Source organism: Rattus norvegicus, chromosome 16 (assembly GCF_036323735.1).
Source record: "Rattus norvegicus strain BN/NHsdMcwi chromosome 16, GRCr8, whole genome shotgun sequence".
In the NCBI taxonomy this organism is placed as follows: domain Eukaryota; kingdom Metazoa; phylum Chordata; class Mammalia; order Rodentia; family Muridae; genus Rattus; species Rattus norvegicus.
In genome coordinates, this window is record NC_086034.1 from 47977606 (window position 1) to 47994169 (window position 16564).

The 16564-nt window shown below is 37.9% G+C and overlaps 1 protein-coding gene across 12 annotated transcripts in view; it reads left to right on the forward strand.

Moving 5' to 3' along the window:
* The first annotated feature begins 7126 nt into the window (after positions 1 to 7126).
* Tenm3 (teneurin transmembrane protein 3) overlaps positions 7127 to 16564 on the forward strand; it is a 2726621-nt gene continuing 2717183 nt past the window's right edge. For 7 of the 12 annotated variants that reach the window (XM_063275416.1, XM_039094506.2, XM_039094513.2 and 4 more), the window contains exon 1: positions 7127 to 7479. The gene's annotated coding sequence lies outside the window, so the exon portion shown is untranslated. The remainder of the gene's footprint in view (positions 7480 to 16564) is intronic. The other 5 variants (XM_039094514.2, XM_039094515.2, XM_039094516.2 and 2 more) reach the window with 2 other exon arrangements.

A 16564-nucleotide genomic window follows, 5' to 3' on the forward strand; every position in this document is an offset into this window, starting at 1 on the left:
ACATGATATGGTATTCTGGGGTGGGTTTGGGTAACTGAAGACCTGAGGGCCAGCAGAAAGAATGGAAACAATTGACCTTGGGAGAAAGGAGGTTGGGTGGACCCTCCAGAATGTACAAGAAATCTGGGAAGTGAGAAACCCCTCAGGACTCAAAGAGTAGGGACCCTAGTAGAAATGCCCTACAGTGGGGAGAGGGAATTTGACGAGCCCAACTTTAGCAGAAAGATGGCATCAAGTGAGGGATGGGATTGCAATCCCACAGTCAAAACTCTGACCCATATTTCTTCCTGTCTGAAAGAAATACAGGCATAGAAATGGAGAATAGCCTGAGGAAAAGAAGGTTCAGTGACAGACCCAAAATGGGATCCAGCTCAACGGGAGGATCCAAGACTTGAGACCATTATGGAGGTGATGGGTTCCTCACAGAAAAGGACCTAACATGACTGCCCTCTAAAAGACCCAAAAGCAGCTGAAACAGTCAGATGCAGATGTTTGCACCCAACCAATGAACAGAAGCTGCTGATCCCTGTGGTTGAATTAGGGAAAAGCTGGAAGAAGCTGAGGAGGAGGGCAATCCTGTAGGAGGACCAGCAGTCTCAATTAAACTGGACCCCTGAGATCTCTCAGACACTGGACCACCAACCAGGCAGCATACACCAGCTGAGATGAAGCCCCCGATACTTGTACAGCAGAGGACTGCCGGGTCTGGGTTCAGTCAGGGAAGATGTACTTTACTTACCCTCAAGAGACTGGAGGCCCCAGGGAGTAAGGAGGTCTGGTGGGGTGTGTGGGGTGGGAACATCCTTGTTGGTTCTGGGTGTGCTGCGGGGGTAGGTATGGGATTGTAACAATTGAAGGGTAGACCATAAGGGGGATAAAATCTGGAGTTCAAAAATAAATAAATTAATTAATTAATTAATTAATATATAATAAAATTTAAAAAGAAAGAGAGGGAAATATGATCAGGATATATTGTATGATAAAAATCAATTTTCAATAACAGTGGGTTGGGTTCTCTATGTAACAATATTTATTTAGTTTCTTTCTAGGCTTTCTATCTATATTTCTATTTATAGTTCTTTCTATCACTTTCTACATTGTCAAAGCTATCACCTTCATAGATGCTTTAGAAATTAAATTAAAAGTGCTGTGTAAATTAATCTCCTATTACAAATGTTATAGTAATTGAATAACTATCTATAAAAAAAATCAATGTATGTTGTATACTGATTTTAATTTGAAGTTCCTTTCTAGTGAAATGTTCTGTATACTAGTAAAATATACCTGACATTATTAGCTTTAAACTAAATACTCAACAATCAATTTAGAATGTAGAAGAACTTTCTCACTTTAAGAAATATTTAAATACTAAACCAAAACAGTTTTAAATTAATGATGAAGACTTTGTTCCTTAGAACGTCAACATGCTGTGAATTTTTATTTTTATTATTTCTAATTATCAAAACATATGCTAAGCATAAATTTAATGTTTTAATAAGGAATATGTATTGTTTTATATAAACAATAAGATCAGTGAAAGACAACAGGGATTTTACAATAATGACAAAAACTACAATTTTATTTAAAACAATGCATTTTATTAATTATATCATAATATAATTGTTTGATATTCATTATCTATTCCATGTTCCTTAGTAAGTTGTTCTAACTCACATTTTGCCTAGAACTATGCACTTTTTTATTAATTCTTCCATCCATTTACATCTTCTATGATATCCCACTTCCCGATTACTACCAGCCCATCCCAAATCTGCCCTCCTCCCTCTTCTTTGCCTGTATGAGAGTGCTCCCCCCACCCGCTCTCCTGCCCCACCCGTTGAGCAGTCCCCTATGAAGCCTCCCCAGAACCAAGGGCCTCCCCTCCCAGTGCTGTCAGGCAAGACCATCCTCTGCTATATATGCAGCTGGAGCCATGATCCCTTCAGACTCCTCAGTTGGTAGTCTAGACTCTGGGATACCTGGTTGGTCAGGCCAGCCTATATTGTTCTTCCAGTGGAGTTGCAACCCCACTCCACTCCTCCACACCTGCTGCTACCTCTCCCACCAGGTTCCCTGAGCACAGTCTGATGGTTGGCTCCAAGCATCCATATCTGCATTGGTCAATTGCTGGCTGGACCCCCTCAGGAATCACCACACTAGGTTCCTGTCAGCAAGCATCTCTTGACCACAGCAACAGTGTTGGGTTTGGTGTCTACAGACATGGTGAACCCCCAGTAGGGCCATCCCTGGTTGACCCTTCCTTCAATCTCTGTTCTATTTTTTGTCCTTGTTCTTTCTTTGGACAAGAACATTTCTGGGTTAAAAACTTTGAGATGGGTGGGCACCCCCATCCCTCGACTAGAGACCATGCTTATCCACTGGAGGAAGTCTTGACAAGATCTATCCCTCCCTTCTCTGCACATTGCTAAAGTCAGTCCCTTTGGTTACTGGGAACCTCACGATTTCCTGATGTCTGGTACCCTTCGGTGGCTATCCACAGTTCTTCATCCTCCCTGCTACATATTTTTGTTCAATTTCCTGGCCCTCTGGAATTCTCTCACATCTCCTCCAGATTCTGATGTTGACATCCTTTTTTCCTCCCACTCCTTTCGTGGAGGTGGAGGGAAAGGGCTACCAGGAAGGGAGAACTATGCACTTTGGGGCAATTACTATATGTTCAGGCACTCTATTAGAGCTGAACTCACTACAGCCTTGAGAATAATGCCCACGGAATTTAATTTCTTTTAATTTTATTTTTCTTGGATTTTTTATATATTTACAATTCAAATGTTATCCCCTTCCCCCCTCCCCCATACCCCCTACCCCCTTCTCCTGCTTCCGAGAGAATGCTCCTACTCCCACCCACCCTCTCCAACCTCAACACCCTGGCATTATCCTACATTAGGGAAACAAGCCTTCACAGAACCAAAGGCTTTGCCTCCTATTGATGCTGGACAATACCATCCTTACATATGTGGCTGGAGTCATGGATCTCTCCATGTGAAGTGTTCCTTATATATCTCAGAGGCATGTATTATAAGATGTTCTGCTCTCTGTTGAAGAAATATGGTCACGACGATACAGATGATTCAGAATCAAACAAGGTTTGCCAATAAACTGTGACTGGAAGACTTTGACAATGATAAGGAGGTACTCTAGGTGGTTAGATGGAGGAAATTAATGTAATCTAAACTGATTGATTAGCATTTGCAATGTTCCAAAATAAATAATAGTACAAAATCAAATAAGCCCAGTTTGTCAAAATGGAAGAAAGGAAGACACATGTGGAGCATGCAAACATCAGGAAATCTATAGAGGGTTTCATTTAAGACCTTATGTCCACAATATTGAGAAAAACCACATTTGGCATACAGATTTCTCTTTTCAAACATAAAAAGTTCTGTCTGGAAATTTAAATTTTGAATTGTCTTGAATATCTCTAACATTGAGCTTAAGAGCAAGACTAAGGCCCTTCTTTAGGGCTCCCTTAAAATATAATCAAAAATCTTACTGAAAACCTCTTAGATTTTTGCCACAACTCTTTCAAGACTTGATAAAGATGTATCAATGAAATGGTAATGATAATCAAATAATAGCATTAATAATAATAATAATAATATAAACTAGCCTGGCATGGTATTGAGATCAACAGAAGGAAACTATTCTCAACTCTCACAGACTCTTTGCTACATAATGTGCAAGGATGTCAAAAGGATCCATTGTATCAGGGAACTTTATCAAATGATAAAAATGTTGAAGAAATTGAGAAAGTAAAACATGTTAAATGTTAATATTATATTTGTAAATAACTTGAAAATTGATTTTTACCACAGGTAAAGGTTCAGACTGAGCCACAAACAAAAGAAAATTGCTGTGTCCAACACAGTAGTCAACACACTTCTTTTTATACATGACCTCTAGTTTCCACATGTATAAACTAGATAATTACGCACACAGCAAGCAATGCTAGATGTTGACAATGTGTGGACACCTACACTCAGAGAAATAGATCATTGTTCAAGAATTAGCAATTCTAGAAAAACTGTGATGTTCTTAGAATTTAAAAAGAAAATAGCCAAAGTTCTGAAACAAATGCAATTATGACTCATGGTATCTCATACTTAAAACATGGAAGAGGAGGATTTCCTGCTTTCTCTGTTGTCTGATTTTGTTTTGTCAATGTAGATGCTACTTGTACAAACCTTTAGACAAATGCCCTAAATTCTGCATATAACGTAACCCTGTATGAATGTTGAAAGGGTTGTAATGTTGTAACATCTTCTGTGCATGTGGATGTTCTCAGCAGGCCAGATGCATCCAGTCTCCTCTTTGCTCCACGTTTCCTGCTTCTTAGCAAGCCACCTCCATCTCATACAAACTAATTTTCTTCTTGGTTGAGGCTTTACACCCTCTTTTTATCTTTTCCATTCATTTCAGTTTTCTTTGTCAAGAAATTAGGAACTGAATATTAAACAAGCTGATGAAATTATGCAACTGTATACTTTTCAAAGAATATATTTTGGAATTTCCTAAAATATCTTCTTAATACATTAAACTATTCTTCAATATGTATACAGTGATTAATAAACTCAGTAACTCTTAACAAATAAAATGGTGTGTCCTTTATTTGTAATTGTAGTCCATACATTGCCCTCTGAAAAATGTATTTGAATTAGACTGTGCATACAGTTACAGACCCGTGTCTATGGGCAGACTGTTTTGAATGCCCTTTCTATATGCAGTCCATACTAGTCCAGAAATTGTGAGCCTTCACTCCCTTTAGTGCTGCGCTTACAGATGTGTACCACCAAACTCAGTGCTAATATCCATGGATAGTGTTCAATCACTTTCAAGATAACCAAACTACTTTTTATTTATTTTCTAATTAACATCATTTTCTATGCCAAGTGTTTGAGCTTAGTATAGAGCATCATTGTGTGTAATTCAGGTCCCAATAAACATCTGTCTTTTTTTTTTAATATAGGTGAGTAGAAGCACACTGAAGCAAATTTACAAAAGACCAAAATTCACATAGGGAAAAGAATACCAAAATAAAAAAATAAAAAGAATACCATTCAGCTGCAGTCCAGAAGGTAGGGATATGGAACTAGGATGAACACAGGAACGGATCTATATGAATTTATATGAATCTGCATGTAAGCTTCAAGATGTCAGTGTTAGCTCTCTGTCATGTTAGCGACTGTTTATATGTTGAAGGCACAGCAAATGTATGCTTCTCCCATCTTTTGGGGTTAAAATAATATACGGTCCGTGCAAATTTCGACATCACAGTGTCACTGGAGGATATGCTCTCCGAAGTGACTAACATTCTTGTTCATCAATCAGGAGCAGTGATGCACTGTGCTGCTTCTCCTGGCTGATATCTGTGCCCAACCACTTACTAGAAAGGACTTAACTATCTGTGGTCACATTGCCCTTTGAGATGCTGCTACCTAAGGCCTGGAAGTTCAGACGTTGTTACTATTTTTTGCAAATGATAATTACAAATTTTGTAAGAGACCAATTGTAATCTGCATAAAGCAGCTTTTTTTTTCTGTCCCCCATGTCAGTCCTCACCTGTTCCTCAACCGACCTCTGGGGGGCTTACTTGGGATGTCAATGAGCAAGTAAAGTAGAAATATATACGGATTCCTTCAGGGGTATTTGTATATTAATAAGGAATTTCTTGGTAAATATTGAAAACGCCAACGAGCAAATAATATCAAACCAGGAAAATTCAGAAAGTTGGAAGAAATAATCGGGCATAATATAAAACAAATGCACACATCGGGACAATATATATGCATAATAAAAGATCATTGTAAGCACTACAGTATTAAACGAGTGCTTTTACAAAAGAAAAAAAAGAGAATTCATAAAACATTGTTGGCGCTTCCGAGGGCAAAACGCTGAGAAAAGGAATCCTGCTTCCAAAGCCAGGAGGCGGAATTTGCATCGCATCCTTTGGGATGGTGCCTAGTTTATCGGCTGCTTATTTATCATGATGCGGTCTAGATTTATTTCATTTTGATTCCTCCTCCCTCCTCTTTTGGGGATCCCTGGCAAAGATAGACGCTGGAAAAGCCGCTGGGCAGTGAAGCATTCCTCGCGAATGGAAGGATTTCCTTGAGCCCAAAATGGGTTTCTTGGTGAAGAAAGCTTTCAGATGTGGAAGAAGGGGGAGGGAGGGCAGCTGGCTTTAAGGTCATCGCTTGTGCAGGTTTGGGAAAGGTTTAGACTGTGTCTGAAAACCGTTGCACCTGCAGTCAATTGTCATTTAAGAGCTCAGTTTGGGGGGCAACGGTAGCTCCAAAGACATTGCACTCTGGATCCAATCTTGTGGGTCCCTTTGGAATGGAATGTACGAGTCCCAGGCTGAGCCCCAGGCTGAAGGGTTAGGCCATCCCAACCGGGGGTGCTGCACCTGAGGGTGGAAGGAACCTTTCCGAGAGTAAGAGATAGGTAGGGAAGTGTGGAAGCCTAACTACATACACTCGAACCACCATTTACAAAAAAATGACCACTCGTATTGCCTGAGGCTAAAAGCCCGCTTAGGAACCTGGAGCGGCTTTCTGGGTTCTGGGGACGCCCTGGAGGAGGATAGCAGCCCAGCCGCTGATGACCGAACCCGGTCTCCGGCTCCGGCTCCGTGTTGGAGCCGGTGCATCTGCACTCACAGAGGCAGCGGCGGTTCAGGCGCATCCACCACCAGGGTGGAGAGTCTCTGCACAGCGATCACCAGCTTCTCCCTTTTCGCCAGCAGTGGGGCTGCAGACAGCACTGTCCCGGGGAATCCGAAGAGAAGTCCCCTCACCTCCACTGACACTCGTCGCCTCCTCCACAGCAAACAGAACCCCCTGGGTGTCCTTTCCCTCCTGGTGCCCCGCCCTCCCAGGGCGCTTGGGTCCCCGCGCCTGCAAAAGGGGGGGACCTGCCAGCAAGCCCTCATCGCCGCAGCTGGAGCGACAGCCACCGCTGGGCTCAGAGACACTTAGTGGAGAGGAGAGGGAGGGGGCGAAGGCAGGGCGGGAGACGCGGGGCGGGGGGATGGAGCCAAGAGGAAGAAATAAATAAATAAAACAATAACCTCCGCGCCAATAAGAGCGAGGGAGAGAGAAAGACGCGGCCAGAGAGCCACCGGTGCCAGTCCGCTCGCCTGTGACAGGCTCTCGGCGCGCGCGTGTGTGTGCGTGAGTGTGTATTCGCTGGGACTGGAGCTGGAAAGTTCAAACTAAACGTGTTGCTCTCCCGGGTGGCCGAGGCTCGCCACGGAGGCTCTGCCCAACTTCTCTGGGCCAAGTGACTGGCAGTGCCCGTCGCCCTTGGCGCGTCGCAGGCTGCTCGGCCCCGCGCCCGGGCGCAGCGGCGGCCGCTGCTCCGGTCAACCTGGGAAGGAGCCCGCGGCCAGGGCTGGACGCTCGCCCCGACAGATCGCAGACTCTCGGGGTTCTGAGCTAGCACCCTGGCAACCGGAGAAAGGTACGTGACACTTTTCCTACAGGAATCCTCTCCTCTCACCCAGCCCTCGTGGGTAGGTAGCTGTCTACATGCTTTCCCTGCCAGGGATGGTCACCGTTCGTCAAACTTTACCTCCACCTTCATTCACACTAGCTGATGGCAGCTGCGACTGCTCACGCTGGTAAATCTGCTGATAGGAACCGAGTGGGAGCAGTTGATGCTGCAAGGGGTTCTTCCCATCTGAATGAAGACTGCCTTTCGGATAGAATCGCAGCTCTTACCTTCTGGTGATGTTGGTTGTGATGCTATTGCCTGTGAGGCTTGATAAAGGTTTCCTGGGGCCTTCTGCAGGAAAGGGCTTACAAGTTTGCAGGAAATCGTACGTGTAAAACAGGGGAAGTTTGTAGGCGCTTGACTCCTGGGGAGGAGTAACCCTTTCTTTGCAGTAGCAGCAACCGCGGTTTGGAAGCAACTGTAGAGGTGGCGGCAGGGAAAGCGGCCTGGCTGGTGGCAGCAGCTGCATGTTGTCCTGTCTGTGACTCGGAGAAGACAGAAAACTGGGGCTGCCTTGTCCAAGCGTGCGACTCAAGACCTGCCTGCATAGACACCGAGGGGTCAGTAAGAGATGGCACCCAATCACTTGGTTAATCCTGTGGAGAGACCTGATTACCTTTTGTGATAATGTTTCCTCACTGTCACGTTTTAAAATGCTTTAAAAAGTTATTTTACATATGATTTTTCCTTTCTTGGCTAGGGGAGGCTTTAGGACCTGTTACAGAAATCAGTTCAAGGGGAGATAGTGTTCAAACTAGCAGACTAGCCTATCTCTTGGGAGCAATACTGCATCTACTGTGAAGTGTATCTTCCCTAAGATCATATTCTGTTTCCCCCATTTCCTTTTCTTTGAAGGAAAATAGGAACTCTTACGGAACAAAAAATGTAAAAGTAATTATAAGTTTCACAAGCCACATTCTTGAGCCTTTTGAAGCCACCTGCTGAATTAATTCATGTTAGTTTGAGAGGTTCCCACTTGCTGCAGGAGACGTAGTCACATCCAGCAGATGGAGCAATGGAAAACGGCCCTAGAACAAGTCTAACACTCATTTATCTCGATTAAATCCCATTGCTGGGGGAAAAAAGTATATGGAGTTGCTTTATCAGGAACACTGGATTTTTTGTTATCTTTGAAACAATGGCATATCCACCGAATATGACTAAAATATAAGGATCAAAAATTCAGTTCTGTGAGCTTTTTACTAACTTTCATGAAACATTTCTAAAGAGCTTCTTTTATAAATTAAAGTACAAGTGGACCTATTCATAAGAAGCTAACAGCACCATTAAAACCAATGTGGTTTTGCCATGGCATGAGTAAGGTTTAAATGTATAGTGTGTGTGTGTGTGTGTGTGTGTGTGTGTGTGTGTGTGTGTGTGTGTAAACTTGTACCTAAAAGTAAATAAATATTATCAGCCTAGATACAACTAAGTTTTTGTTTTATAAACTGAAGAAGGGAGGGGTATGTATTTCTTAAAATAGTTGAATGTTAACAGTACTTCGTAGCTTTGTGATGATCAAACTGAATTAATGTTATTCTTTCTCTAGAAATACAGAAAACTTGAAACGTGCGTGGTCTGACCACACCAAGGAAGTCTTCAAATAGCCAGGCCAGTGTTTCTCAAAGTACCTGTCTACTGACTTTTTAGGACCACAATTATGGTAGCAAGGATAATAGATCCTATATATATTCTAAAACTTTACCCCAAATAATGCATCTGAGAAAATAACTATACAGTTGAGAAAATTGCAATGTCCATTTTACAGACAGAGTAGAAAAGGCTTAAACAAAGTCAAGGGCCATTGCACTCAATGCTGGGTCTTGCCTTTAGTCAACTCCTCCACAACAAGTATCTTCATAGTCAATGTTCCTCTGTATATTACAAAGTGGTACAGTATTAAGTCTACGTAGTCTGAAACATACCAATTAAGTCTTATTTTAGAATCATAATTTAGAAATTAAAATGTTACAGCTTTGTATCAAATATTTTAAGGAATAAAAAGATAACCAAGACCCCTTCAGAAAATTAGCACACGCAATCATTTGAGTTAAATGCACTTTCTATTGTTCATGGGTGTCTTAAAGTACATGTGATTGCATCTAATTCATCAAGTGATTGAACAGCACCTAACTGTGCATCCCTGAAACTGTATTTCTGGTAGATTCAGACAATATCAAAAGGGTTTGGAATTCAATAATGTCACTAGCTTTGTCAAGTATTTAGTCTTATCTTGGCTCATGCCACACAGATAAAATAAATATAGGTATTTCTACAAACTATTTCAAATTTAGTCCCTCACACTGCAAAGAACATAAAGGTTTCAGAGAAAAGTGCCAAAACTTTAATTTCTTATCATTACTAAATCTGTTAACTACCTTAATATTAATAATTCTGACTGGAAATTTTAGAGTCAGCTATTAATACAGTTGTTAATTTCATTAAACAAAAATAAAAATAAAAATAAAGTGTTCTTATATGATTACTATAATTATCATGATTATTTTCTAAGAAAACCATTTAACTATATCTTCACTATTAATGACAAAATTGATTCACAATGATTTTGGAAATAGATGATATTCCAAAAGTTTTTTGAAGTTACTCCTTAGGAACATCTTCATACAATAAAGTCGTAACCCTACAGAAACTAGTGTTAGGTTTATGGGAGAAGTACTAAATTAATTAATGCACAGTGTATCACTTATATGGATGTACACATAGGATGTATTACATGCATATTAGTTAGCTTGTTCTGGGGCACATAAAGAAATACTCTGAGCTACGTTGAAAATAACTGGGAAATAGCTTAGTTATTAATTTTAAAGTTTTATTTGGAAATCATAACAATCATGCATGGATTTCTGTTAAACAATCTCTAAGGTTAAAGCAAAACTTTTCTTTCAAAATTAAAACTCATGATGACTGTTGGATATGGGACATCATCAAGTCTGATTTTTAGAATTCATTTATTTTTTCATTTCATGCATTGCTTACATTTTCATTCTATTTCCTCAGATTAGCTTTAACCTAACTTAGTCACATTATGTAATTTTCTTCAGGCACTTTAAGGTGGTGGCATCCGAGCTTAGACTGGAACTGATTTCAAGAGAATTGATTTTTTATAAATACATAAGGAGACTGAGAGATTGTGAAAAAGCTGTGATTTCTGTTTATTTTTTTCCTTATTCTTCCCTCAAAAAGATAATAGAGATTTATTAGTCAGTGATGGTCAAGCAAAGTTGAAACCTTGTAGCTTTACTCCCTTTCTCATCAACTTCCTGTTGGATTTCTCTAGGTATACATTCTGAGTACATATGGCTTTGACTGTACAATTCTCAGAAAATGCACACATATGAAGTGTGAATTTTAAGGGGCATCTGGATTCTGTCACTTTCATGTAAAAATTTCGTCAATGTGTGTCTGTGTGTGCGTGTGCGTGTGCGTGTGTGTGTGTGTGTGTGTGTGTGTGTGTGTTTGTCAAATACTTCAATGACCATATAAAACTTATATTAGACATAAACAGAAATAATTACAAATATACCTTGAAATAGAAACCTCAGTAGAAACTATGGAGATCCCAAAGTTTACTTCAAATGATAGTTTCAAATTTAATTACATCTTTAATTTCATTTTATACTTGTCCCAAATATTCCTGATGTATGGAAATGCTTTCCATCTGTATTTTATTGTGTAAAATTCTACTAAAAGTGTAGCTTAATTATACTTACATGTATACATATGTGCACATATTCCTGTATATTAAGGTGAATTTATGGATTACGAACATATATGCTTCTGTATATGAATCTATATATTACTAATATAAGTACAGTTCCACTTATATAGTACTTTGCAATGGATGGACAGGCTTTTTTTTTTTTTTTGATCATTCCAAAATTCTCTTTAAAGTCCAAGGATCCAGAAGGATTTTCTGTGAGGAAATGTTCAGTTCTATCTCCATATTGGAGGACATTTTTCCATAGACATATGTAATATATCTGATGCCCTGCCCATTTGTTCATTTTTGAAAAAATCCAGCTTCTTCTACTCTATGTAGAAATGTATTACATGAGTCACTTATAATGTAATTTAGAGAAAAAAATAGAAAATACAGGAACTTTTTTCTCATACCTTCCTCAATTGCAGAACCTTTATTTAAAAATTATTAGTGAGAATTTTTTATGACAAAAACTGATACTATATTGTGAAAAAGAACTGCTTAGCAGAATTCCAGTCCTAGACTATTAAATAACTGTGGTTTTGTTTTGTAGACAGTCTTTCCAGGGAGTTGATTCCAGAAGCATGGAGAGATATAATTAAAATAAAATATGGAAGGAATAAGGAAGACGAGGACTGAGGTCACCGCTTGATCCTATTAGAGTAAAGAGGAGTATAGAGGGAAGAGCCTAGCTACTGTTTAGATATTTATATAGCTTTTAAAGATGACTTTGATTGCTCCAAGAAAGCCTTAAAACATCAATGTTATTTTCTATTGTTGAGTATGGCTACTTTAAATGTTGTGGATAATTTTCTGAACTTTATATCCAAAGTAAAGTAACATTATTATTATTATTATTATTATTATTACTATTATTATTATTATTATTATTATTATTATTATTATTACTGAAAGACTAAAAATGATGGCGTTTGACCCAGAATATACACTTTTGCCAAGTGATTATGTCACGGATCTTATTCTACTGCAATCTCCAATAATTCTCCTATGCAGTCAGGATTCCTGCCGCATCTTGAACTGGGCTATCATAGTATTTACTGATCATTATGGTCATATTTAGATAATAGATTTAGAACATTAATGTGAATTTAAAAATCACTCTTTTGAATTCATAAATCTCAGTAAAGTCATGACCACTGACATGTAAAATCAGAAGCATATCATCTGGAGATCTAGATTCTGTGAGGATGAGGAAAGAGAGGTCGGACCACTCACATTCTGCATATATTCCCTCTGCTTTATGTTCGTGGTTTTTCTGAATAAATGTTCTTTTTATACTGAATTTTAAAAATTTAAAAACAACAATCGCTTATTTTTTCCAAATGTATACATTTATAAATAAACTGTATCAACATTTAAGGTTTCCTGAGTAGTTCAATCCGTTGTTTAATGTGTACTCACTAAATAAAGTTTGACCTTATAACCTATTTAAAAAGCATATGTTAAGTTATATGATGAAATCAGTAAGGAGTAAATAACCAGTTTTCATCAAGTCTAGGTAAAATTTGTTCATGTAAATGTTAGAAATGGTTTCTACTTTAGGTCTGTAATTATATACAAGGTATAAATATATTTTCAGAAAACCTGAATACTAGAAATTATGTGTTTACTTTCCTTAATAACCCACCATGTGTTTTTACAAGAACAGAATAGTGTAAGTGTAATTATGACATGTTGAATACAGTGTGGGAAACAATCGTGATAGCTGGTTTGTTCCCTCATAAGCCTATTTCTAAGCTATTTCACCAAAGTTTAAAATATCCATAAGCTTGACAATAATTATTTAAAGTGTAATTGTCAGATCCAGTGCCCTTGAAATATAAGGGATCTCTCTGATTTTGATTCACCCTTTTCATCCCGTAATTAAAATCAATAGATGCTATTTTTTAAAATTAGGATCAAATGTGCAAAGGAAATTTAAGCTAGCAACACACACAGAATATTGGTATTGTGAAAATAAATATTTTTCTTATTTTCTTAGAACTTCAGTTACTTTAGCTCTATGATAGCAATTCTTTCAATAACATATTCCTCTGATATCATATTGAATGAGCTGAACTATCATTCCTTCATTGCTGTTATTTGCACATGAATTTCAAAATACTTCATTTCTATTCTGCATATATCATCTATACTGTAGACTTTTCCTCAGAGACAGATCCTAAAAATGTTTATGTTTAGGAAGCTATTTGTCATGCCTTTCTCAATCCTTTTTTTCTTAAATTCAATTATTTTCCTTGATAAATTCAAGTAAAATTCTGTATTATCATTACCGAGTTCATTTTATGGCAATTCCCATTCTAAAAGTATACATTCTATTTATTTTTAAAATCCCTATACTTACACATGCAGTGAATACCAGCTCTTACTTGTGTCTGCTTTCTATGTCAACAGTACTTTGAACTTGGCTTTTCTTTTTTTATGGTCAAGAAAAAGCTGGACAAATGTGCCTCTCGTTGCTTCAAAACCTATTACTAACTCCAACATTACAATTTAAAGTTCTCTATTTGAGTATAGGTCAATGAAATGTTCATAATATATATATGCAAGACATCTGTTAGTAATATTTAAAGCAAAGTTGGTATTTTATTAATTTTATCCTTTAAAATAGTTAACAATAACTGATTTGCCAAATAAGAAAAGAAAAATAGAATGGTGGGCTCACATATCTAAAAAAGACAGCTTTCAGGAAGATGACTGTGAATGACTCAATCTTAAGAAGTGTTAGCATAGATAAAGTAGCATAAACTAGAAACAAAAATAATTTCAATAATAACTTTGTATTTTCAGATGTCTTATTGACTTTTCTAGTTTCATTTTAGATTAGCACACTCCTTCTGTTAGATGATTATTTAGTGACTTGCTATACATATACTTCAGGTAACATATCAATCATTTTTAATTTTTTCCTATTTTAAAATTTGAAATACTTTCATATATTTAAATAACATTACTAATGGACCAATAATAGTTTTGAGATAAAATAGTGATCGCCCTTTTGAAAGAGAAAAATTAAATCAGTTCAAAGACCCTCTAGAATAGAAAACACCTTCACAACAGGTTTACTGTAAATTGTACATAGAAGTATTTCATACTGAATGCTCTAACTCAAATTTTGGCAATGTTTCTTATAAATAATTTACATTAAATCTGTTGTTACATAACTGAGTTCTTTGCTTTTTAGATAGCAAATAGTCTTCTAATTTAATAACTTATTCTTTTGGAATTACTTTGTGATTAACACCATAGTGCTAAACTTAAAAACAAACAAGTACTCGCAATGCTTCCAAGGATGGAGTATAATTACTAAAGGAAAATTGTGTAAAATAGAAGTGTGAACTTGGGTGGTAATCAAAGCTATGAAGTTTCATCCTTAAATAATTTACAGTACGGCAGCAGGTGAATTCATTTAAAATTATCTCGAACCTCCTGGTTAATCCTGGTTACATTTTGACAACAATGTTTGAAAATATTTTATTGAAAAATGTCAGAGAGCATTGTTTACCATATGAATAAAGCATAAAATCTCTCAATAAACAACATGCTTTTAGTAAAAAGTAATAGAAAATAATCTCAAAATTCTCAAGATGTAAAAAGCAGGAAAAGGTCAAGAGATAATGGATCAGAAGGTTTTGTATGAGAAGACATAGCTGGACAAAAATAACCTCCACCAAAGAGAACAAAATGCACTCTCAAAGAAGTAGCCTGCTCACATTGACAGCGTTAACAATATCTGAGCGGTAAACGTTTCAAGTGTGCAAGTGATACATACAAACAAAACTAGGATCCGAATGGAAAGTTCAATAATAGTCCTAAGGGTGCTACTCTCCAGGGAAGAAAGCAGGATGCTCGTTCTAATCTTGAAGCTGTGGCTATAAGCACTTAATAGCATTAGCAGTGTATACTGAAAGGTAAGATCGTGTATTATATTTTATCACTCACGAGGCAAGCTCAAAGTGATCTGCTTACTCTTACAAACAGTCTTCAGGAAAAATTGTTCTTTGAGATTTCTGGCAAAATCCAGGCTTTGGATTGTTAAATTTTTATTTCAAATTCATACACTGATATATTGTGTAATACATTTTATTCCTGCATGCATGTTGCTGCTATGAAAAACCATCAATCCCAGATCTAATTATCATTGCAAGGACACATATTGTAAACCAAGCCCGTAGGAGCAAAGTTACTAAAATAGTATGTTATTAAGAGTTTCGATCAGCAACAACTGAAAAAAGGTCCCACACCACCTGTAAAAACTGCTCTTCCAAAAGCTAAAATGACAAAGCTTTCTGTGAAGTTACATTCTTCGATGTATGTTCTGTCAGTCTATCTATCTATCTATCTATCTATCTATCTATCTATCTATCTATCTATCATCTATGTACGTAATTTAAGATTTTTGAGACTAAGCCTCCCTGAGGAACATACTGGTCTAAAACTGGAAGCAGTCTTTCTTCCCAGTCTCTGGAGCACGAGGATGAAAGGTTTGAGACATACCTGTGAATATCCTGTGAATATCCTTTATTATTAGAGTATCAGTACTAGGGAACATTTGCGTGAGAATATTTGACATGCAAGCAAAATGTGTGATACCTGGAATCGAAAAAAAGATAACAAACAAACAACAAAGAAAAACTGTCTGTGGCTGTGTTTGCCTGTGACCCCAATGTGTGCAGAAAAGGACAAATGTCAGGGGGGACTCAGCAGCCACCTGGGATTAAGAACACTAGTTCCAAATGAAACCTGAGCCCTCATGTCATGGCCATAGGGCAAAAAGGGATAGACATCTGAAGATATCCTCTCTGGTGTCCTCACCTAGAAGAACAGAATGCACAGGTGCAAGCTACACATGCACACATGCACACACACACACACACACACACACACACACACACTCACAGACAATGTATAGCAAATGAACAGGAAACAATAAACAACAGAAAGGGAAGATAAATACTGAAGCAATAAAAGCATGAAGAATAAAAGGAAAGTGAAAATAAAAATAATTGTGCTTCAAAATATTTGTGATGTTATTATTACTTTTAAACATTTATCTTCACAGAAACAAAATATACTAGAGGAATATATTTGTAGGAGCCAAAAGAACAGATCAGTAGGTAAAGTTACTTATGGCCACAACTGATGAACTGAGTTTACTCCTGAACACACATGGTTGAAAATCATGCTATCAAAACTTGTCCTCTGGATTGGGGATTTAGCTCAGTGGTAGAGCGCTTGCCTACCAAGTGCAAGGCCCTGGGTTCGGTCCCCAGCTCCGAAAAAAAAAAAAGAAAAAAAAACTTGTCCTCT